The sequence below is a fragment of the Tyto alba genome, unplaced genomic scaffold (genome assembly GCF_018691265.1).
Source record: "Tyto alba isolate M040663 unplaced genomic scaffold, T.alba_DEE_v4.0 Super-Scaffold_38, whole genome shotgun sequence".
NCBI classification, from domain to species: domain Eukaryota; kingdom Metazoa; phylum Chordata; class Aves; order Strigiformes; family Tytonidae; genus Tyto; species Tyto alba.
The window spans coordinates 15,510,274-15,536,280 of record NW_024881313.1 but is presented as its reverse complement, the minus strand read 5'-3'; the positions used below and the strand labels follow the sequence as shown (position 1 = coordinate 15,536,280).

General features: G+C 39.5%; 1 protein-coding gene across 2 annotated transcripts in view; it reads right to left on the bottom strand.

The window, feature by feature from the left end:
- CALCR (calcitonin receptor) overlaps positions 1-26,007 on the bottom strand; it is a 170,952-nt gene that overhangs the window by 72,089 nt on the left and 72,856 nt on the right. The window lies entirely within an intron of this gene.

Sequence of the window (26,007 nt, the reverse complement as noted above, 5' to 3'; positions counted from 1 at the left end):
AAGATAGTTGAGAGGATTTGCCTCTAATAAGAAGTAGACTTATTACTGTCTGAGCCTTGCCAGAATCATTCTGATGTGACAGAAGTATTGGGACAGGCAAATGACACAGAAATAATATGTAATTATGTTGTTGGCCACATATTTGCATTTGATTGGCAACTGTAGACAACTCAGTTGAAGCAGGAATTGGACAGATAGATCAGGGGAAAATGCCTGGAATTGTCTGCATCTTCTCCAGACTATTCACTCCAGTGTGTATTGGTTCAAAACTGCCAAAAAGATTCGTGAAGATATAAAGAATAGGTCTTGGTCAGCTGTGCAATGAGCAAACATGAATACGCACAAATATGGTGTTCATACAGTTACACACTGTACTGGGAAGTGTTCTGTAGTGTGGTATAAAGCCAGCTTGATAGGTGCCTCTAATTCTTCTTGCTAGCCTCATTAATTCTGCTGCATCTGTAAGGATTTGGTAAAAAGCAGGTGAAGGAAGGACTTAGTCTTATAAACTGTTGACAGTTTTAAAATACACATCACTTTCCACAAATGGCACAGAGATCAACACATTATCGTGATCCAGAAAGCATAAGCAAAATCAATAGCAATTGAAGTTATCTGCGATATGTCTACTTGTACTTTGTGCTGGGACTGCTTGCAGCACTATGCTGTGTTATAGCTGTAGCTGCAGGTAAAACTTATCCTCATGAGATTTAGTGAACATTTGTTATTATGTACTGAAAGATCTATTTAAAACGTATCTTGCTCCCATCTCTCCTAATTAAAATAAAGCCATCTGTAAAATCTTTAACACATTATTTTCCCCCCTGTTAACTGTGATGACAGTGCCATATGATACTACATATGAGTAAATGAGTAAGAATTATTTCCCACAGTAAATCTTACATAGTCTTGATATTTCTAGTCTTCTTCTAGCCAGTTCTAACCACAGGAATGGCTGACATGCTACATAAAGTCCAGCACCTCTTTCTTCTTCCTCTTTCATAGAAGTCTTTTCCAGTGACAACAATTTCAACAACTGTTGAACAACAATATTTTAACAATCCAAGTATAAAGCATCTGACTAAGTGGCTTTTCTCTACTTTAACCATAAGAATAGTCCATAACAGCACACTTGAGTTAGCATCAGTGTTGGATAAAGGAGGGTGATCGCATTGAAATAAAAAGGTACATGCAGGTAAAAAGTGCTGGTCAATGGGCAGGGAAGAAACAATGTGGAGGCAGAAAGACTCACATAAAGGGGAGCCCCAAGAGATGGACCCTGTCAACCTCTGGATGGAGGAACAGACCAGAATCTCCATGGCTTTGCCCCCTTCTCCAATGATCCAGATTCAGGTGTGACATGACAGACAAGCTGGGATGTGCAAAGCAGTACACTCAAGTGCCCTAGTTTTTGGGTCTTTTGTGCTAGAACTTTTTTACACATCAGACACTACTGCCCACGGACAGCCTGCTTGCAGCTGAAGGGAGGCTGGACAGTCCAGAGCAGCCTCATGGAGAGCACAGTTGCACTGGAGCTGTGCTACCAGAAACACGGGGAGAAATCAGAAATGAGACTGGTCCCCAGCACATACTCATGCCATTACTCAGCCACACATTGGCTTTCATGACAGGATCCATGAAATGCATTTCTTCTTGCCGCCTTCTGGCTGCTTATTAACACCTGACTTGTATACTATACTATACACATATATACACACTATATATATATACTAATATACATATATACACTATATATATATATATATATATATATATATAGCTACACTATAGGGCCACACTATGAAGCAGGTCAGGAAATTAGTATCACACTTTTAGCCACACACTTTTAAAATGGAATACATGTTTTTTACCATTATGGATGGAGGAACAATAAATTCTGATCTTTCAAGCTGTTTTATGCATAGGTATTTTAGATGGCTCTTCACTGCAGATGTTTCAAGGTATGAATGAGGTTTTCCTGAGATTATGCTTATTATGATAAAAAACAGGAATTATAGATAATGTACTGATAGTTCTTGGGATCATTGGAGCTAATAGAAGAATGATTATTACAGGGATTTAATACAGTTTACAATGACTCCAAAATTTGTTTCATTTGCTGAAGCTCTCAAGCAGGTTTTAGGTGATGTCCTGATTACTGTTTCTATACTATTTACCCTTTTTCCCTAAGTCCAGCAATGTCTTTGCCCGATGTAAAGATAATACAATGTGCTTCGTGCATTTCAATTTTAGAACATCCATATTTAGTGACTAATAATAAGCACATTGCTAAAGGCCAGTACATTTCCATGATTGTATTAATTCTTAGTTCTTCATATGCTGTTGCTTATAATAGTTATGTATAACACCCCTGTCTGTTTTTTAAACTACAATATTGTTCTTTCTTTCTTCGTAAATGTAGCATAGCTCATTATGTGCTAAGATATTGTTCCTGCTTCAGCTATTATAGTAATACCATTGACACCTTGGGATCAGCCCTGAAGCTCATTTGAGGATGAGCACAGCAGCCTACTTAGTAATGACATCTCTTTCGGCTGTAGTACTAAGCTGTACAGGGCTTCAATTACAATTACCATTGGGTCCCAAACGTGGGACAACCCCCGCTGCGTAGTCATTTGCACAAGGCCAACAAGGGGTGTCAAATTTAGTCAGAAAGGAGAGTATGAGGAGGAAGATTCAAAAGTGGGGAGTAGAGCAACATTTTTTTGCCGAAACCTGAAGAAACAAAAATGAAGAAAGGCCTTTTTGGAGGAAGAACTGGAAAAAACTTCTCATTTAATTATTCTGCTCTGATAATTCTGCAGTGTTATCTTTCACAATAGTGCTGAAATGCCTTTAGAGGGAGAATTTGTTTTAACGGCACAAAACAGGACTTGTGGGGGATGTGACTAAGTACAGAAGTGTGATGCAAAAATACCTTTTTCTCAGTTGGAAACCCCCAGAAACTTGGAAAATCCAGACCTTGCAGCTGAGCATTTAGGGAATTTGGACCCAAGGAGGAGGTTGCAGGTCTGTTTGCATTGCCAAACGTGCAGATAGTATGGGGGCAAGTATTAAAATTGTGCCCTCACTCCCAGCTGGACACTCTACCCCTGGGTTCCTAATTTAGGCTGCTGCTTTGGGCCAGGAGTGAGCTGTACACCACACTTCTATAATCCCAGGTCCTGCACAGATCATCACTGTAGCTATAGCCCCTTCAGGCAGAGGAAATGCCATGGGTGTGATCCCCACGCGTGAGAAGGGAATAGAGCCAGCCTCTCCTATTTCCCAAGCACGCGTTCTAGCCATTAGCCTACAATGGTCTGCAAATAGTTTAACCCGCACCAGGATCTTTTGGCAACCACATTTCCAAGGGAAGTGATGATCTCTGCTCACTTCTTCCTAATGTGCCAGAAAGTTGGTGACACTCTCAGGTGAAGAGATATACCTCCCTACAGCATCTAGTCAAGTGTCCAGAAAGATGAGGCAAGGCAGAAGACCTATCTAGTGTCTTGCACTATTGTATTCCCTGTTGGTTACCTTTATACAGTTCCTTGATCTTTTGTTTAACCCTCCTGAAGTTTTCATATGAACATCTCCTGAGCAATACAGGTTCCAGATTCTCAATTTCAGGTGTCAGGCACCTAAAAGCATTGCTACATGAAAATTGCACGTATCTAGGTCACTTACTGGATCATATTTCCTTCCTTTTTCTACTCTTGGAGATAATTTCACTATCAGGGAGCCAAGTGCTCAGTTGTGTGATGACTACTCAGTTGTTACTCAAGCAGATCACCATTAATTTCCATTAGCTTGCCTGGTGGAGATGGTAAACTGTGTCTGGCAGAGCGGAGTGTGCGCTGTTAACAAACTGAAACTATTAGTCATGGCAAATAGGCAGTTTCAGAGCTACACAGACCAAGTGACCAAATAAATTTACTTTATCAGTTCATCTGGATTACACGGGAGCTGCAATGTTTGATGTTTCATTTTCCCACTGAAAACCAGCAAACAAGAAGGGGATATTTTACCCCAGGCTTCTCTTTAACCAAATCCTTTCCACTAAGATGGACAGAAATAGAAAGAAGCAGAAAGTAGCTACAAATGTGACTGTGTTTACTTTTAAGGTAATCACAAAGTTTTGAAAAGCCCCCACACTACGTATACATGTGATCATACACACTATAGAGAAAACTGAAGATGGTTGTTGTTAGACTGGGTAATACAACAGAGATAGGTATACTTTGAAAGAACAAAAATTACAAGAAATGTGCTTTGAATTATAATCATTTACCTGTGACTTTAATAATATATAAGCCAAATTATTCACAAGGTGTTCAGGAAAGACTGAATCTTTTTATGACATAGAAGACAGTAAAGCATTAAAGGAGTTAGAAGAGCTGACTCCTTCCACCAACCAGGGGCACCTGGGGTGAAGGGCCCTTGGGATGTTTCCATCACCTAGGAGGAGAGCTGAGGTAGCTAGATGAGCACTGGCACCTCATTTCTAGGTCCCTGAAGTTAAATGAATCAATTTGTATTATACGTAGATCTGGGTATGGTATTTCTGCATCCTCTAACGGCTGTTATTGGGAGGTGATGCCTAGCACATGGTAGTAACCAAGAAAATTGCTACTTTTTCACTATTTACGAAGCCATCCCTCATCCCCCTCTTGACTGTTGGCCAAGGGTTTCATGATGTTTAAAAGCAAGGAAAATTTCAGGAAGGCACGAGCAAAATATTTCAGAGGATTTGTTGGTAGCCAAAGTTTGAAATATTTACAAAAACTGTACTGTGGGATTTCTTCCAAAAGCTTTAGTTTTTACCTTTTTCAAATGTACTCTAGGGAAGTGTAAAAGACGAAGTATTTTAGCCAAAGTGTTAACAGGAATATTTCAAGAAAGGCATTCCAAGCAATTCTGGAGTTTAGCCTCTACAGGACTCCCTGTACCTGTGCAATATGCATTTCTCTGAAATTGGTAAAATCATTCTGTTTTACCCAGGAATAGTTGTCTGAACAATGTGTATGTGACCCTATTTTGTAATCTTATATGAATGTGTGTCTTGTTTAAGCTGGATGTGAAGTTATTCCAGGAAAAAACATTTTGTTTTAAAAAAAAAAATGTATAATTCATTTTTAAATACCAATAATAAGAATTTACTGATGCAATAAATAACATGCCTATTGCTTTTTGGTGTACTGTGGCATCAGACACATATTTCCAGCCCTCCTTCATGTTCGTGTTGTGAAGACATGGCCTAGACAGCTACCTCAGTAGGAATTGAGCCCTGGAGTGCATGAGTGACAAGGTTTTCTGCCTCTGCAACTCTCTGAACTTACCACAGACTCTGGTGATACAAGCAGTGGTAAAAGGAACCAGGGTAGAAATACTTAGTTCGGAGGAGATGGCAAGTAACAACAGCACATCTGCCCTGATATAGATGAGTCTAAGCTGTTGTGGAATTGAAATTAAAAGAGAATCTATTTTGCTGCTTTCGCAGTGAGAGAAGCAACAACACATGCAATTACATTTGTACTTGAGCCATAGTTCAGTACAGAGAGCAGATCACACTGTGTTTCTGGAAAATGAGTTCATCCTCTTCAATCACTATTCAAAGGATAAGCTCTTAAAATAATCTCACTGTAACAAAACAATAATGGTTCACATAAGAATTAAGTCAGGCTCTCAGCACCCTTCAAGTATCACATAATGGTTTGGGTTGGTCTTTAAAGACCATCTAGTCTAAACCCCCTTCCACAGGCAGGGACATCTTCCGTTAGACTAGGTTGCTCAAAACCCTGTCCAACCTGGTCTTGACCACTTCCAGTGATGGGGCATCCACAGCTTCTGGGCAGCCTGTTCCAGTGTTTCAACTCTCTCATGGTTAAAAATGTCTTTCTTATGTTCTATCTAAATCCAACCCCTTTCAGTTTAAAACTGTTGCTCCTTGTCCTGTCACTACAGGCCCCAGTAAAAAAGTCTTTCTCCATCTTTCTTACAAGCCCTCTTTAAGTACTGAAAGGCCACAGTAAGGTCTCCCTGGAGCCTTCTGTTCTCTAGGGTGAACAATCTCAACTCTCCCAGCCTTTCTTCGTAGAAGAGGTGTTCCAGTCCTTTGATCATCTTTGTGGCCCTCCTTTGGACACGACGTAACAGGTCCATGTCTTTCTTGTACTGTGGATCCCAGAGCTGGACACAACACTCCAGGTAGGGTCTCACAAAAACAGAGTAAAGGGAGAGAATCACCTCCCTCAGCCTGCTGGCCACACTTCTCTTGATGCAGCCCAGGATATAACTGGAATATCATATTGTTCATATCTGATGCTGAAGGCTTTATTTTTGTTTGGTTTTACAATCAGATTTGTAATGCTAATGTTAAATACAAACCTTACATTTCTGAAGTATCGTTCAAGATTTTACTAGCTCTGCTTTCAGTGATGGATAACAAGATAAAACCGGCAATATTTTAAAAAAATGTACAAATGCCAGTAAAAGTTATGCTGAAACCAAATATTTTCAAGCTATAGAACAAAGAAGTAGAAGGCTTTGTAACAAAGCAGAGAAGAAAAATCTATAGCAAAGCACTCCTTCTATTCTAAGAGTGCTTGAATAATGAGATTAAATGAAGCAGCTTTGGCTAGTGGTCTACCATGCGATTGATGAAAGCAATCACACTGCAGGAATGCCAAGTTCATCACTGAACATTCCTCAAAGTAGAACACTTCCTTGCCATTTCACTACACTGTGAAGCTGTGGCTTAGCATCTCATATAATAGCACAGTATAATTTTAGCCTTTTAGGCACAGCTGTGAAAGGTCTTTTTGAAAATGCTTGAGATTTTTGGAGGGCTTTGCAGCAGTGCTTGCAAAATTAGCAAGTATGCAATTATCTAATCTTGGTGACACTGCAGCTTGAACACATCCAGAAGCTTGGGATGAATACCACCGTGCTGTAGACTACAAAGGAGTTGCATATATTTATGTCAGATTATAATCTTTTGCAAAACCTGAAAAATTAAAGCAGATGTTGGAATGAAACTGTATCTATAATTCTTTTTTTTTCAGAGAAAAAAGTTTTCACAGTCCACATCACCTGCAAAATAATATTTGTGCCTAACATTAGTATCATTTACAATGAGAATTGTGAGGGGTAGAACTACATAAACACTGATAAATAAACTGAAATGCATTACAAAGCTTCAGTCAAAATTCTGTGAGTTAAGGAAAAAGCCTCCTCCATGGTTGCCTTATGACTTTCACTGGACTGGTATTCTGACTGTACTGTACGTATAGCCTCAGTCTTATGTACAGTTACATGCCTGTCAATGCATTTAAAAATATTCTAACAAGTATTTGAGTTCAGTGGAACAAGAATATAATGACAAGGCAGATCTGGATGGACTTTGGAAACCTACATGAAGAGTTACAGAGAAGCAAGAAAAACTGCAGGATACAGGTTGAATGTAAGGGTGTTCCTTTCTCCAATATCCAAATTCTTTCTGTATCACATTGGAAGAGTCTTCATCTAATTGAATGAATGCAACCTCATACGTGAGATTCTTCCCTCTTGGATCAATAGTTTTTTGATTCCATATATTGAGATTTTTGTTAAAATTTTTGGTTTGGCTGCAGCTTATACTGGAAAGAAAAATAGTTATTTAATATTTATTTGTGGCCAATTTCCTCTCAGTTTTCCATTTGATCCTTTCCCAGGCAAACTCCCACAGGTCCTTTTTTTGTAACCATACATTCCTATAGATTATTTGAAGCAAGTGAATATTTTATGGGGTGGGCAAGAAACCAATAAAAATATTATACTTTCTTATTATGTCACTGTTTTTATATAAATCATATAAAGTGTGAAAAATCATGTGAGTGGATTGTTATAAATCAAATGCATATGACACACATTTAAAGCATTTTGTTCCCATTTGGCAGTAGAATAGCCCATGCTACAGCTGGATGTATGTTTCATTTCTGCCCTGACAAAAATGATCCTGTGTTGAAAAGCTCCTACTTTTTTTCTTGAGTCTTGTTCTAATTTTATAGCAGCTTTGATAATAATTAATAGAAATCTTGATTATGATTTGAAGTCAGAATATGTCACCACTGATCTGGAAGGGTTGTATCTAACAGGGCATTTAAATGACCTAAAAGAGACAAGCTCTGGGGCATGCATGATGGTCTCTGAAGAAGGCTTTGTGTGTCTGAGGTCTTGGCTAAAATTTACAGATACATCAGTTGGTCTGCTTAGAGAGTTATTAGCTCTGCTGGTATATCTTGCATTGCCTATGCTCTTAAACTGTTATATCTACTTCAATACTGCATTTTAGACTATTTTTACTACTCATGTAATGATAAATGAAAACATAACAATGTAATGAATGACACAAATATAAGGAAACACAGATAAATCAGTAAAAACAAGATTATATCCATCAGTTATTACAGATTAATTAAATATTGCAGCTGTAGCACTTGGACATTGTGTTGTCTCTGTCAGGAATTAGGGCACCATTACTATGAGGGGTTAGATTGAATATGAAAGTCTAAATTTTCTGTTTCAGTTAGGGCAAAATCCACACATTGCTCACTATGGCATTACACATGCATTACAGAAGTTCAACAGGGCAGTTTACATTTGGTAAATTACTATGAACTGACATTTTACCAAGAGGTAGCTATTAGCCACTTAAACTACAATTCTATGGAAGACTTCCAGACAAGCGTACATGAAGAGATTTACTTTGAATGGTAACTAGGCAGATGAGGTTTGTAGTGGACACACATGTGCTTCAGTTAGAATAAAGGAGGGAATAAGTCTTTGCAGACACCTGAAGAGAGAAGGTTAGATTTTTCTTCACGGTTCCTCTTTTGTTCTGTAAATTAGAGTGGATTAGCAAGGAACACCAATGAGGGAATGGGAATCACCTGAACAGTGAGACACACCATTACTAGTGTAACTCACTCACATATTCCTAGAAAATTTTATAAAAAGCCTTGTTTCTTTATCCCAAACATCCTTTCAGGATTGCAGTCTGGAGGACAGGGCTTATATAGATGTCCCAGAGGGATAGCAGGGTCCAGGTGAGACTCAAGGTATTTGCAAGATAACAAGGCCAGTAGATAGCTAAATTAGATGGTGGCTGAAACATGTGCACATCCCTTGTGAATTTAAAGGTCTATCATTAATTGCTGCCAACATTAGCTTTGACCATTCATAGATATCAGCTGCCAGCCCCCATGCCATGCAAACAGCAGCTCCAGTGACCTCCTTCTCTGCTCATAGATGTTAATAAGCAGAAGAATTATCATAACTCCTTGTGGGGTTCAGTCTCATCAAACACCTCACACAGATCCTAAATACACATGATTATCAGTGGCCAACCACCTATCAGAAATTTTATTGGCACCCAAGTATTCAGGTCCATGGAAAAAAGCTTGATTTTCTGGCAGATCAAAGGTGGATGTAATGTTCCCCCAAAAAAGGAAAATTGTGAAGCAGGAGGAACCTAGTGCAACAGAGAAACAAACCCTTTCACTACAACCTTGTCAGTCAGGAGCACAGGCTTGGGTTATACAGGCGTTTGACTGAATCTTTCTGCTAAGATGAGCTACTATTAATCAGTTCCTGTGGAGACAGTGAAGGTCTGCTTGCAGTAAGCTGCATTTATTGAAGATCTCTTCCGATCCTGCAATCTGAGGACAGCAATAAGAATTTGGGTTGTCTCTCACAGATTACAGACACACACTTTGTTCTTGCTGCCCACTATGCTAGGGGTAATCTCTGTGCCAGATCCTCAAAAATGCCAAGGTTCTCACTGTCGTCAGCAGAAGCTGCAACATAGACACAAAGCAGCAGAACTGCCCTTCTGTGAGCCCTGGGTTTTCCTTTGTCCATTACACATGTTAAGTGAAGCTCTGAGAAGCTAACTGTATGCCTTGAAAAGGAAAATGGTATAGCTTAGGAATGATTTGTTGTAACCAATGTAGGCTCCTCAGAACCTATTAAATGCAATACAGATCTTTTTATTGGCCTCTTGGCATTGTTCCATTTGCTATTACTGAGATTATTTCAAATTTATCCGATTTTGCTTTCTTTTCATGCATTATTTTGTACATGAGGTTCTAGTCAGACAGATAATGCATAGCCTAATTTCGTTCTGGACAGGGCACTGGTGGGGAGCTGGGCCTGCTTTGAAGCACCTGGTTAGCCAGGGACAGTGAGACATGCTGTGGTTAAAGCATCAATTAGCCTGGCTCCCACCTGCCCCACTGTTAGGACTGAAAGCCTCTGGGGCCATTGCAATTCTCAAGTAAGTCAGTAAAAGCCCATTTATGACCACTTATAACATAATGTATTTCTTAAGGCTGCCAAAACTAATTCTGAATGGTTCCTTATGCCAAGGTTTGCTTTTGGTAAAATCTTGATTTACACTGGCTAAAGCCTGTCTTTAAAAGGGTTTTATTTTGCTGGAACTGCTGAACTGAATTTCTGGCTCCATTACCCAAGGAATTCAGAACCAACCCCAAAATGACAGCTGAAGTCACTAATGAGGACAAACTTCCAAGTTTTGAGCCAGCTGAAACTACAGAGTCAGTTTTGCTTTTCTGAGCACAGCCCAGACCCATGCAGGTGCCACAGGGTGTTCTTCAGTTTAGCTTACAGAACTAAAACCTGGACACTTACGTAGCAGTGAGGATTAGGGTTGCCCCAGATCTTCCTACCAATTCCAGCTGCAGAGGCAAAGGATAATATGGACCACAAATGATAAAGTTAAACAGAAAAATAAATGTCTCCAATATCGCAGTCTACTTGTAAGGTTTTTCAAAATAAAAACCTGGAAGTAGTCTGTAATTCTCAGCAAGATTTTTCCTGTTACAGAATAGGTTGCCAACTTTAGTATTTATTTCACTGGCAATGAGTAAAAAGACCTGAAACTTTAGCCTCTCTGTGCTGTTAATAACTTCAAATATCCACCCATGATCAAAAGCTTAATGTGGAAAAATAATAGATGGTCTCCTCCATAAATTACATTGCCAGACAATGTGCCTTCATACGGAAAGTACTTTGTGTAGCAGATAGAGGACAAAAGGGAAGCCTATTTGGATGAGCACTGAGATTCAGAAAAGATTTCCAATAGCTTTGGAAAGAAGTCAGCATAGTCTATTCAACAGCAGCTAGGGCTGACCTTACTTGACGTCCTCACTTGTCTCACTGAATCCAAGCGTGTGTGCATGCATGTGTGTGTGTGTAAGCTTCTGCAGAGTGTATAAAATCTCAGGATTTATGGAATTTAACACAGCCTAGATCTCTGTATAGGTTGTGTCTTGAGGCTTTCTGCCCTTCTGGTATTGATTTGGCCTTCTGGTGATGCAGAGTTCAGGCTTTTATTTGCTTATAAGCAACTTTTAGCTTTTGCTTAAAGCTTGCCAAGTATTCATCCTGATGAAGCACCTGACCTTTCTATGAAGTATGCTTGTCAGACACCACCAAATTCAAAAACACCTAAGAATATTTTTCTCAAGCGATCTAAATCTTATTGTATATCTAAATCTAATTTCTAATTATGGCTGCACTTTGAATCTTTTGCACTGTTCCTTTGCTTGGGATTTTTTTTTTTTGTTACTGTTGTTTTTGCTGTTTCTTTTTCACTGTTTTCAAAAGAATTGTGGGATTCCTCACTGATTGTAACTGAACCTGGATTACTGACTTCATTCATTAAGAGGAGAAGTAAAGCTGAATGATTTAGGCATGTGATCCCTGGAGTAGAAATGTATAACCAGAGCTCAATAAGTCTAGACTAATTCTATAGCAAAGAGTTGGGGATTTTACAGACATAATACAGCCAGCTAGGTATGCTGTAAACTTTTGAGATAAATTCCACATGGATGTTTTCCCTAATCAATATGGAAAGCAATTGGCACAATAATCACTGACAGCAAACTAAATTAAACTAACTATAAGAAGGCTTAAATGCATTCACATTGTACAGTTCTAACAGCTGATATGCAAGGAATGACTAAGTCCATGCATCCTTCTTGGGCAATCTAGTTTATGTACAACTCCTTCAGAAATGCACCTCTCAGCAGGCTGCATTCAGACACCCACTGTATATCATCAACAACATGCAATTACACATTGCAATATAGACAGAACAGCCACTAGACATGGGAATGGTACATGTTGCCGAATACCGTTATGTATTTTTCAATTTACCACAACTGGTAAATTCACTTTTGGTGCTTCCTGGCCAGTCCTGAATACCTGAAACTCCACTTTCATTCCAATGTCATCATACTATGGGCAGTGCTCAAAGACAGTTGAGCAAATCTATGGATTTTGCTGTTTTGTTGTGTTTTAACTATGACAATCATAACTTCATCAATCTGCTGTTACCATGCTGATATTAATGGGGGAGTATCCAAAAAATCATGCTGCTACTATGATGTAACTACAGTAACTCCTTGAATTTTTAAGTAGAATTCTTGCCTAGCCATTCATCTCTAATGAGTAATTCTACTATATTAGCTTGCCTATTTGACATTTCAATTAAAATAATGGTTCAAAATCAAATAATTAACTAATTTTCTGACTAGCATAATGTGGTTTCATACTATTTCGTTCTTGTGTGAGCTGATCTATGTCCAGTAAAACCACCTTTTGGTACACAATTGCCAATGCCACTCTAGCTAATGGGTGGATCTCAAATCCTGCTCTTTTCTTGGTGTTATTTTGCCCAACAGAAACCAGATGTTGGCTAAAAAGTTTTGACACCTATGGCTGAATCATTAACTTGGTCTTTGATCATTAGCAGCACAAACATGAATTTATTTTCATTAATTCTGCCAGGAAAAGTAAAAGATACATGAGAAAAAAAATCTGTACATGAAATGAATTGCAAACATTAATTTGACATTAAAGGCAGCACAAAACACCTTAAGACAATACATTTCTTCCATTAATATAGTTTTATTGTAATAGTACAGATTTTAGGGAGTTGACATTTGGTAAAAACTACAAGGAAAAGGACAAATTGTCCCCTGTGACACTTGTCCATTGTGACTTACTTCAAACCCAGCTAATGACAACTATAAAAATCAAGTGCCTAAGACATATTTAGGTTAGGTCATTAGATTCCATTCAGGGCAACGAGCATAATATCATTGTGTAAGAGAAGGCCATCACAGTGAAAAGATTCGACAGATACCTTGTATTTATTTCACACCACAGCAAAAAAAAAATTCTCCGAGTACTAGAAAATCTCTGCTGGAGGTATTTGAGGTTGTTTTCCACCAATATAGCTTTCAGGTAGTGAGAACACACATTGCTCTCCCTTGTGCTGTACTCAGGCCTTGTTTGCAGGAAACACTCACCCTCTGTCTCATTGGATTCTACCTGAGAAAAGTTACTTTCTCTTCAAGCTACATTCCCTCTTGAACCTCAAAACAGAGCAGAAATACTACTGAAAATGTCTGCAGGACACTTTTTCAATACCACAAGGGAGACTCTATACTCATACTTTGTGCTTTGAACATAATTCAGCAGAGGTCTGAAATAGTCTTTGCCATGCACTACACTCAATCCTTGTTTAACAGAGCATCTAAGTGCAAGCCTAGATTTCAATACAATTTTAAAATGCTATTTAACTGAAGTCATTCAGATGATGCAGTGAGTTTATTCATTGGAGCTTGTGCTGTTGACCATGGAAGCAGCAGTATGGGTGTGTTTGATGGACTCTGTGTTTAACAGGATGCAGAATGAGATCCCTTCAGGCTGGGAACTTTGGTGATCTCACCAGGCAAATGGCAAGACTTCAGGCAGATAGCAGTGCTTCTAGTCCTACATTTGATTAGCAATCGTGTAACTTTTTGCAGAAGAAGAGATGACAGTCCAGTTTTTTTCAATTTTATCAAGTCCCAGCAAAACTGCCCAGTCAACTTCTGCCTTGGGGTGGTATGGTGAAATTTGTATGTCATGAAACCTTATGCACAATTTTTTAATAACTATCTTAGGTGAATGAACAAATAAATAGAATAAAAATATATAAATATATTGTTTAAAAAATAGCTCAAAAAGTTCACTTATGATCTGGTGGGGCCTAGTGCATGGTCTGCAGATCAGAATTACTGTGTACTAGAGCTATTGGTTATATACCAAAATAGGTCTGTGTGGAAGATGAAAAAAATGTCACATTTCTGTCATATACCTAAGAAGCCCTTCAGTCGGCTCCTCATCCAGACTGAGGTTCTGTCCTGCCAGGTACTGAGGAACCAAACAAGGTGCCCAAGAGACAGGCAGTCTTGCACAATCAAGATTTTATGATGTATTTTTCCTCCCAGCTGAAGCAGCTGCTAGCTGTCAGTCAGTTGCTGGAGAAGGAGAGAAGGAATGACAAGATTAATTTTTTGTAGGAACCAAATATTCTTTACTAGTAACTACACAACAACTTAACTATCAGGTTTTACTGGGTCTTCAAGTCAACGAGCATGTATAAAACATGCAAATATCAAAGAATAAAATTATCAGTGAAATATATAACTGCACAAATAAATATGACACAAATAGCTACTACAGTGGCTTAAACTTGCAATCTGTCTTCAGGCGATATTTCTTCAGAGACCAGTGAACGACGTCTGCTCCCTTTTCCAATATTAATCAGGATTAGCTCTCTTAAATGCAATGAAGCTTTTCCATAATTCCTTTGGTAGAAATGAGGGGTGAAATTTGAGTAGTCTGGAAAACTGCAGGCTATGTCCCAATTGGGCTTTTCTGTGAGTCAGATAAAAAGCATGTGTCACTTCATCTAGAACAAGCTCTGTAAGTTTCACAACAAATCAAAATAACCCCAAGTTGAGGTAAAAGACAACCTCCTGTGTTTCATTTTATGCTCTTTGTCTTACTGGGCACCGCTAAGAAGAGCCTGGCTCCATCTTCTTTATTCTGTCCATCAGGTATTTATACACACTGAAAAATCTCCCCTCAGGCCTTCTCCAGGCTGAACAGTGCCAGCTTTCTCACCCTTTTCTCATATGGGAGATGTTCCAGTCTTTTAATTATCTTCATGGCCCTCTTCTGGACTTGCTCCAGTACATTCATGTCAATGGAGTTGTAGGGTGGTACAAATCTATGAAGACACTTCTATCACCTTTGTACTCTACACTGATTGGCAGTGCACTCTGGCTGACAAACTGTAAGAGTCAGGGGAGGATTTTCACACATAAATGAGAATCATTGGCAAGAGCTGCTTTTGCTTAATCGGAAAGATTGGGTTAAAGACAAATAACAACAGACCGGACTTCCACAGGGAAATTCAGGTGCATGAGCCATGGAAGATTATGTTAGGAAGACAGATGCTTGGAGCTCTTGACAGTAGGTCCCAGCCACCACCAGGGTTTCTGCTAACTGAACCAACTCTGTAAGCTGATGACTCAGACAAAAAGATTCAATGCAGATTGGCATCCTGATATTGTCAATGTTCCTGTCTTCAGGAGGAATATACAGAATTGACCTGGTTTACAATGGTCATATTTCAGGAGATGTAGGCATAGTACACAGGGCTGATGTATTCTATGTTAGCTTACTGAAGGGACTGACCTCTAGTCCACCAGAGCCCACGTTTTAAGTGTTACCCCGACTATCTATGCAGACATAGACCTTCTGGGGCAGCAGCAGAAGACCAGCAGGTGAAGGCCACCCACACCTTGAACAGTTAGGCAGGCTGCATCACATGAAGGTGCTGTGGCATCTGATGATATCTGATATCTCTTACCCAAGGTCAATGGATGTGTACATTGCATGCTATTCACTGCTATTACTGGATAGGACACTTCCCTGCTTAAATTCGTTGCCCACTGAGGGATCAGAGGTGAGTTGGCAGTGGTCACTTGTCTGTGTCCCAGAGTGGTAGAGATTCAGTACTATTCTGAAGGGCATTTAATTAAAGGTGCTGTGTTGCACACAGAAAAAATCCTCTGTGTTTTGTCTTGGTATAGAAAGCAAGGTGGTGAGATCAGTGGTCCTGCCTTTTCAAAAGAGCCCCTAGTAAAAGCCCCAAGTATATTAGAATGGTGCCAAAGCTCTGAATGTTAACCCTATGCAATTATATTTCAGCCCTTGAGTTGTGAGGAAAGTATTAGTCTTTAACCAGGTATCATAACAAAATTAACTGTTTGATTTCATTAAAAATTTAACTGGTTTTACATTTCCTTTTTAATTTTGTATAATTGATTCTATCATTTAAGCTAGAAATACCATATGTACTACGTAAATCTTGACTAATACTTCCCAGCTGAAGGACTGAAAATGTTTGTTTCTATGCAATGAAATGCTGTTGATTAAAACAAAAGACTAAGCAAAGCTTAGATGGAAATAAAGATTCAGCTTGAAAGATTAGGACTTTTTAAAATCTCTTTTGAAACAGAGCAATGATACTATTTTTTATTTTTCTTGTCTGTGAAGTACAGAGGAAGACAAACACTTAGCTTAGTTCAGCTGAGATTATTACATATGAACTTCTAGGCATCACAGTACAATTTGACCGTAGGAGTTGATGAAAATGACTCTGTGAAATCTTTTAGATATATGTCTATCATGAAAATATCCAATTCTTACAGATTTAAATAAATGCTAAACACAATTATGTGAAACAAGATTTGGAGACAGTTAAAGACTTCCATTAAAGACTAGCTTTTAAATTTTTATCTTGTACCTGGACTGTACTTGTGCAATGTTCAATAATTTTTAAGCAATACATGAATGAATCTATTTATTTTTTCAGATAAAAATAGCTGAATTTGATCCTTTTGAAATCAGAGGAATACATTTCCCTTCGATTTCAGTAAGTACAGGTCTTACATCTTATAGCATAGTATTCCTGCATCACTAAGGCTTATTTTTTTCAGTCAGGTAATTATGATTACATATAATATTAGTCTAGATGTGATCAAGTACCCTTGAGTAGAGACAATGTGAGCAAGATATCTCATGAATAGACTCATTTAAATGTTTGTGTTGATCCAACCAAACACTTACTGAATGCTTTAGTTAAATGTTACTAGTTTTATTTGGACTCTACATATATCCTTCTCCATTTAGGGTAATTCCTCTGAAATTAATGACATTAAAGGTCTGGTGCTCAGATTGCACATGAACTGGTGTTACCTTGTGGCACGTTTGCCACGTTTGCACACTTCTGTACTGGTCAGCTGAGAGCTCTAGGTCCTGTAGTCCTGCAGCGCCTACGGTTACAAGACCGGACTTTTGTAGTATTTCCAGATAAATAATTCACTCTAAAGTTGTTATTTTCCTATCAAAAATGTCATTGTATTTTGATATTTTAGTAACCTAATAGACTATTAAACACAGTAAGTTAGAAATAGGTTAGTAGCAGATATTAATCTCTGCTAACCTTACCTATTTTAAGACATTTATTTGATCAGTCTTTTCTGTTGTGAATATAGTTACTTAAGAGGTCTGATTACTGTATCTTTCTACAAGGTGCATGTTATTTTAATTTCTTTCTATAGCAATTGATCAGAAAGCCATCAAATTTCTCTACTCTGATGAGATATTAAGGAGTTACCAGAAGACACACAAAAGTGACTAAAACCCCATTTGCCTATTAAAAAACCCTGAAATTTTTCTAGGAAACTTCTGTTTGGATGTGTTGAAGAACTATCACGTATATTTAGTTCTGTAATTTTAACTCTCATTACCCTGCATTTGCATTTCAGCTTTTATCTTCAAAGGAAAGACAACGAAGTGATGATATTATTTTTGAACTGCACTGGATCCTGGATACTCAGCCATGCAAAGATCCTTCTTAGCAGAACTCCCCAGTGTTATACCTTTATTAAACACTGAGTCCCTTTTTAAATAGCTGCAGTGACACCTCTTTGGTAAAATATGCTTATTTGGTAGGACTCATTTTTTGGAAGAGCAGCTGTGACCTTTCAGGCAGCAAGTCCATATCTTTCTGTTTGAACAGGAGTTACCAACTATTGCAAGATAAGTGATGCTGTCAGTACTGCACAAAATAGGGTCTCAATGGGAGTTCTTGTGCCAGGATAGAGGTTCAAGCAGACATTTATAGATAAATAATATCTCATATGACATTGTAATTATAGAAGTAACAGTTTTGGGGAAGATTATTTGGCAACTTAATTTTTAATGTCAGCTTCTTCAAGCTGATCTCAGTTTGAGATTTTGAATATCGTATGGCAGCACTCCTAAAAGATGTACAATACCGCTGGCTGATGAACTTCTGACTCTAGATTTGTGAAGGTGAATAAAGACTGCGAGACATATAAAATATCTGAGATATGGAAAATTTTCTGGGAGAAATTATTGTTTTATTTATTTCCATATGAATCAACGTATGCACTTAAGTAAACTGATTTTTAACTTGATGTCCTGGGTTTGAGTGAGTGGTAGGTTTTTTTGGTAGCAGGGGAGGGGGATATAGGGGCAGCCCCCTGTGAGAAGCTTCTCAAAGCTCCCCCAGCTCCAAGTCAGCTCCACCTCTGCACCAAAACTGAGACAATCAGCTGCGCCTCTGTGATAACGTGTTTAAGAAGGGACGTGGTGAGGAGGAGTGGGACTTGTGAGGAGGAGTTGCAGCAGCTGCATGAACACCAAGGTCAGTGGAGGAACGGAGGAAGAAAGGAGGGGGGAGGTGTGCTGGAGCAGAGACCCCCCTGTATCCTGTGGTGAGATGGCAGGGCGGCCCCCCCCGCCCCCCGCCACCCATGAAGATAAACAGTGGAGCAGACATTGATTTATGGCCTGTGTTTCACATGGATGATCATGGTGTCTGTGCCTGAAGAAGGTCGGGGTATTGTGGGAAAAGGTAACCCCCCCTGTTGTAGTTCAGCACTGCAGCATGCGGGGGGGGTCGCATGCTGGAGCAACTCAGGAAGGGCTGCAGCCTGTGGGAGGGACTAGAGTCAGAGAAAATTAGTGTCTCACACTGGAGCAATGTAAGGAAACATTGTAGCCAGTGGGAGGGATTCACGTTGGAGAAAGTTTGTGGAGGACTGTCTCCTGTGAGAGGGGGACCACGATGGAGAATGGAGAGGAGTTACAGAAGCTCCCTCCACCAAAGATGGAGCACTGACTGCATCCCCCATTCCCTGCCCCCTGTGCTGCTGTGGGGAGGAGGTAGAGATATCGGGAGCAGAGCTGAGCCCAGGAAAAAGGGAGGGGTGGGGTGAAGGTGTTCTCAAGATGTGGCAATGCTTCTCACTGTCCTACTCTGTTAACTGTTGTTGTTAGTGTCTGTAATAAATGTATGTTCTTTTTTTCTTCCCCTAATGAGTCTGCCTTTTGCCCGTGACCATAGTGAGTGATTTGCCCCTCCCGGTCCTATCTCTAATCCTAAACCTGGCTTATTTATCCCTTCTCATCACTGGAAGAGAAGTGAGGTGTGAGCAGCTGTGTGGCACTCAGCTGCCCTCTGAGCTCAAACCATGACACTTAAAAATATTTTGAGGTAGATTAATTACTGAGGCTGTTTCAGGACTCAATTCCAGGTCTCAGTCATTAATAATATTACATATTGCTGATTAAATGGGAATAAACATCTGGCCCATAAATTTTAAATTAAATATAATGACTATCTAATTGCTATCAATTTTGAAGTTCCAAGTAATATTTTTTCTGATTTAACTTTGGCCTTACTTAGGGCCAATGGTGCCATTCAAACAAAGTCAACACTTGGTATTGATTTTGATGAAAAGGTTTGGAGCAGAGAGACAAAAAGAATGCTGCTCCAAAGACAAGGGCAGTCTCCTGAGGGGAGCTAAAAGACAAACACTTTTAGTCAGCATGGATTTCTTACTAAAACATCCTCCCTAACAATTGCACTTCCAAGCTGTGGCACACAACACCGACCACACAACCAACCATGCCTTGCTTAAATTAAATTTAATAATGAGTGCTTGGGAGAAAGCTAACTACCCTGTTTAATTAAAAGTCTTACAGACTTTAAAAAAATCTCCATGCAGGCTTGTCACCATCACACTAAATTTGTTTTCCACCTCTGAACCCCTTCCACAGGTTGCACAAGCTGAAGTTCCAACAAAGGCTCCAAAGTCAAAACAGAGTTTCATTCCCTCAGTTTGCTAAAATCACAGGATATAGCTGTCTCTAAGGATGAAAGTTTCTCAAACATTCAGCTGAGTCTATGTGAATCCTTGTATTGGGCTGTTTCTTGATATTTTGTTTCAGAAGCCAAACTCGTGTATTGGCAGCTCACCAAAGTTTGACGTCAGTCATGGAAACAACCTTTTTTATTCTGAAAAGACAGGCTGAAACCCCCTGTGGATTGCGATAGTGTAATAACAAAAATAACAGTTATGATTTCTAATGCCAGCACAGAAGATAAGATGTTTCTTTTTGCTTTCCTGGACAGAAATTAAGGACTTTTTTTCACATTACTATCTATGACTGCAACAGGACGTTGCACCTTACTCCAAGATAAGTTAGCAAAAAATAACAGAAAAACTTCCTAACCAGATTTGAGATTGGAAAAAAATCCTTAAATGGGAATGAGGTAGTACTGTGAAAATTAATGCAATTCTCTACTTATACAATTCCATCAGATAATAACATTAAACATGCTCTATCAATACTGGTAGTTAACATAAATTCATCTGAGCTTATATAACTGCTTTCTAAACTTGTGTGTACAGTCATTTCTGCCTTCAGGCTTGTTTTTAAATGCAAAATTCTTAGTTTTCCTTGAAAACAAAAGGATTATTTTCAAATTTGAAGTAATCCTAACAACAATTGCACTTTTAAAAAACAGCCTGACAAAGATGTCCAGAAAGAGAGATATCTTGTTGATGTACAGCAGTCTGCCTGGAGATCCTGGTCACTAAAATCATTTGAAGAATTAGATCATTGGAATTAGCATTATTATAACACTATTTATGGACTTACAGAGAAAAACAAGTGCTTTCGGATGCATGAAAATACATCAGGCAGCTTGTGTAATTATTATCAAAAATGCATTCTTGCAGAAAATACATGGGACTCAAGTACACGATACGTTCTTTGAAGTCACAAATGCTAACAGGAACATTCTTTCTCCTCCTAAAGTGACAGCTATTTCACAATAAAGAATATACTATTCTCTCTTTCCCCACATATCAAGCCATAAATATAATTTTTTTTAACAAGTTTTTAAAATAGGCTGCTCCAGTCATATGCCATACTGGTATCACAAGCAGGTACACCCAAGGAGGGTAAACAGTAAGAACAGAAGTCATAATGGGATTGACAAACTCTCTTTTCAATTTCATGTTATTATATACTGTTTTTTCACCTTTCTTGTTGTCTGTAAATGTTATATAAAATCTTTATATCCTACCACCCTTCATGCAGTTAGAGACACAAAAGGTATGAAAAGGGGACCAGAATCTAGCTGGGTATACTGTGTTCTATACTCAGGACAGAGCTTTTGGGGGTAACTTTATGCCTCTTCAAGCACAGCAAATGTCCTCGACTAGCACTGCTGTACAGTTACCAGTCAAACATTTAATTTCCATTTGTTTTATGTCAGAATGAGGGGAAATGGTTCATGTCTACAGTGCCTCTGATGTCTACAGATGTAAAAATTAATGTCAAGACATTAGTGTAATTCCTTTTTTAAGTGTAGGGAACTGAAGCAGGGTAAAACTTTGAAAGCTGAAGACCTGACCTGCAGCTTTCTGTACTCTATATCTGTAGGGAGGTGTTAATACATTTTTCATATGAAAGCAAGAACAGTATCTCCTTCGTTACTCAGACCCACAAGGAAAGAAGAGAGGAATTTGCAGTGTTGGCACTCAGAACACAAATAATGTGTTATCTTCATATTCCAACAGCCTTAAAGTTTTCGCAATTCTCTCTACACAAGGAAAGCAATAGGCTACTTCCAGATAGGAGTGATATTGAGGCACAGTGCTGGCAAGAAGTTTTGATTGAGTAATGAATAATGATAGGGGGTGTTATTTTTCTGATCCATTTTTTGTACATTTAAAAAGACACCTGATCAGACTGGGAAAAATAGAAGGCAGGATACAAAGGGTTGTGAATTTTAACAACAAACTTAAAACTAAGACCAAAGTATGTTGAAATTATCATCAAATAATCAGCTTTTACTTAACTAAATATCTGTTACAAATAGCATTGCTATGGTTTATGCAACATAAGTAATTATTGTAAAATCTGGTTTCTATCCAACCTTGGAAAAATACGCCATCATACTCTTTAGAAGTCATTTATTTTGCTAACAAATATACTAGGAAGACAGCTGAGAGAAAACAGTCAAATAAGTATAAATCAAGCGAGACACCAAAGGCTCACTTTGTTTTCTCCAAGTGGAACAAAACTGAATTTTTTAACAGTCAAATGTAGTGATTTTTTGTAGTGCAGCTGACATGCAAATTTTTATTTAGCTAATTTATCCAAGTTAACTAAAGTAATTTAAATTTCATATAAAAACAATCCTTATTCTACCCCTTGAAAGTATATGCAGAAGGAGAAAACTGCAAACATGTTATTGAAGAGCCAGAACTAATAAAGTTTTCTTTCTTAAAGACTTCATGTCCTAAGAATGATCTCAAACTGTGAACACAGGTATTCTGGGTGTGGAGACATTTACTATGCCCTGTGCGGGTAATCTGGCATCTAACAAAGAACTCACACTGACAGTTTTCTTCTCAGTCAAGAGATTCACAGAACTCCCATACTGGGTTTCCATCTAAATGTCCACCTATTTGTAAGGTAATATATTGACCCTTGAGACATGTCCAGTTTGGGAAAAATGGACAAACAGATTCAAAAGCTATCAACAGAAGACAGGGAGGTCTGTACATGTACACCCAGACAGTACCATCGGAGAAGCCTTAGTTACTAAGGCTTAAAATATTGTTTTCTCTATTAATTACTCTCATTTTGATTACATATTCCTTTTCACTTTTTAGATAATTTTTTCAACTGACTTATTGTTGTGGTTTCGGCCTGATTGACAGCCAACCACAATGCAGCACCTCTCTCTCCCTTCCCCTCCGGCAATGAGAAGGGACAGAGAGCCAGGCTTGGGGTTCAAGATAGGACTGGGATGGGGAAAAATCCCCCTTTTATGATCACGAGCAAAAGGCAGACTCATTAGGGGAAGAAAAAAACCCCATACATTTATTACAGACACTAACAACACATAACAGAGTAGGACAGTGAGAAGCATTGCCACATCTTGAGAACACCTTCCCCCCACCCCTCCCTTCTTCCCAGGCTCAGTTCTGCTCCTGATATCTCTACCTCCTCCCCCAGTGGCGCAGGGGCAGGGAATGGGGGGTGCAGTCAGTGCTGCCACTTCCTTCATCTTCGGTGAGGGGAGTGTCCAAAACTTGTTACCCCCTGCTCCATCGTGGTCCCCCTCTCACAGGAGACAGTCCTCCACAAACTTTCTCTGACTTGAATTCCTCCCATGGGCTGCAGCGTTCCCCACACTGCTCCGTCATGGGTCACTAACTTCCTCCGACTGGATTCTCTCCCACGGCTGCAGCCCTTCCCGAGCTGCTCCAGCGTGGGACTCCCCCGCATGCTGCAATCCTCCCAGCACTGAATTACAGCAGCGGGGCTACCTTTTCCCATGAGACCCCGGCCTTCTTCGGGCACAGAACCTTGATCAGCCGAGCAGGAACAACAGGCTGTAAATCAATGTCTGCTCCACCGTAGATCTTCATGGGTGGCAGGGGGAGGGCCGCCCTGCCGTCTCACCACAGGATACAGGGGGGTCTCTGCTCCGGCACACCTCCCCCCTCCTTTCTTCCTCCGTTCCTCCACTGACCTTGGTGTTCATGCAGCTGCAGCGACTCCTCCTCACCAGTCCAACTGCCCGTCACCACGTCCCTTCTTAAATACGTTATCGCAGAGGCGCAGCTGATTGGCTCAATTTCCCAAACAGAAGTGGAGCTGACGTGGAGCTGGGGGAGCTTCGAGAAGCTTCTCACAGGGGGCTGCCCCGATAGCCCCCTCCCCTGCCACCAAAAAACTCCACCACTCACTCAACCCAGGACACTTATAAAAATACCAGTAGAAGTGGTTATACTTCCATCTGTAAACTGTTCACAATGGTACACATACAGTTATCCATGCTTTTAGATAGCACGTTGTATGTAATGTAGAACCAACAAGTGTATTGAGGTACATTCACAAATGTGCTTGCAAGTAACAGGGACACTATTAGGAGGCTAATTAAGACTTCTTGTTGTGCTACCCAGTTGATGCAGATGGATTTTAGTTAAGTGACTGGTGAATCTCCTGGTCTCATTTGATTTAATCTTCTCACACTATGCAAAACTGTATTTTTGTTTGGTGAGGCTGCAAAAGGCACAGGGAAAGGCTGTGAAAAGATACTGGTTTGGGGCTAAATGAGAGGAAAGGACTCAGTTTACAGTCTGCATACAGAAGTTGTGGTACAAGTTGCAGGGCAAGGCATGGACGTTAGCAAATCTCCTGCCCTTCTAGACACAATATGAACAAAAGCAGCACAAGTTTTTCTATATGTGTCTGGTCCACATTTAACTGTTTTCCTGGAGGACATCAACCATTTCTTCCTCTGAAACATCTACTGCTGGTAAAAGCTGCAGACAAGCCACCAGACTACTGGAAACATGGATCTGAGCTAGTGCAGCAAATTCTGAATTACTAATCTTGACTACAGGTTTTTTTGCCTATATGAGAATGATTCAATTTCCAATGTGCAGTCATTCTTACTGCTGGCATGAGAAATAACAGTCCAGATCATCTACTTCGATTTATACATAGAGGAGAACGGGATGCACATCATGAGGAGTCTCAAGGACGAGATGATAATCCAGTTCTTTTGGGGACCAACTAACTACTTGTTTTCCTCATCTAGAAGATTTGCCTCCTGATCTGGTTTCTTCCTGCATCATGAGATGGAGAAGACTAGGGCCAGCACCTCAGGACTGTGTGGCTGTGTATGTATAAGTTCATGTCTATATGGAAGCAGCTGATCAGTGCTTCTTCCCATACCAAATAGTCTCAGAAAATAGCTGTGTAAGGAGAGGGAAGGTGCACTGCCCCTGTCATGGAAGTGAATGCAAACAGTGAGGTCCCCCTGGGCTGCCCACCACGTGGAGTGGTACCACTGCAGCTGCAGTGGGATGAAGAGCCTCTCAAACACAGGGGACCCAGAGCAAGAAAGACAGGGTCTCCTTCTGGCAGCAGATATGAGAGCCGAAGAGAGCTCCTCAAAGCACTAATTTCTTACTAAGTTGTTAAATAAATTTATGCTCCTTCTTGCTAACATTTATTTCTAATTCATCTGTCAGAGCCCTAAAGATCAGTTTGTTCATAAATGTAGTTATACAGTTATAAGTTGGCTAACTATGTTTTCTGTACATCCAGGCTAAAGTGAATCACCGGCCCAGAAATCTTACTTTGGAGTGTTTATGAAACACACTCAATGTGCTTTATTCAATTTCTTGCCAGTATATCTGTCCAACTAAACTGCACTGTTCAGAAGCTATCACAGTTCAATGCCAAAGTCTTTTTAAATAATTTAATGCTACAGCCTTTACTAAAGTACCAGTCCTGCAATCACACAGAATATTTGCCTAGGAGACACAGGATATGAACAGTTTGAAATATGATGGGAGAGATTCTCATCCTTTATCATAGGTAAATGGGAGTTAATGCCATACATGGCAGTACTACCACTGCATGTAGAGATCCACTTTTTAATCTCAAGAGAAGAACTGCTAGGTTAACACACACAATCTATAGAGTGCTTGGTCCCTTGACTAAACCCTAACTATATTTAAGAATATGCATGTCCAGATTGATGGAAGTATGATGAACAGTCATAAAAAAATCTTCCTTGGGGTTTAGTTACAAACTCTGAAACTAATTTCTACATGGAGACTTATCTTTCACTGCCTAACTTCTGCATTCCCCCTGAAATGTTAAGCATGTTGTAATCCATTCATT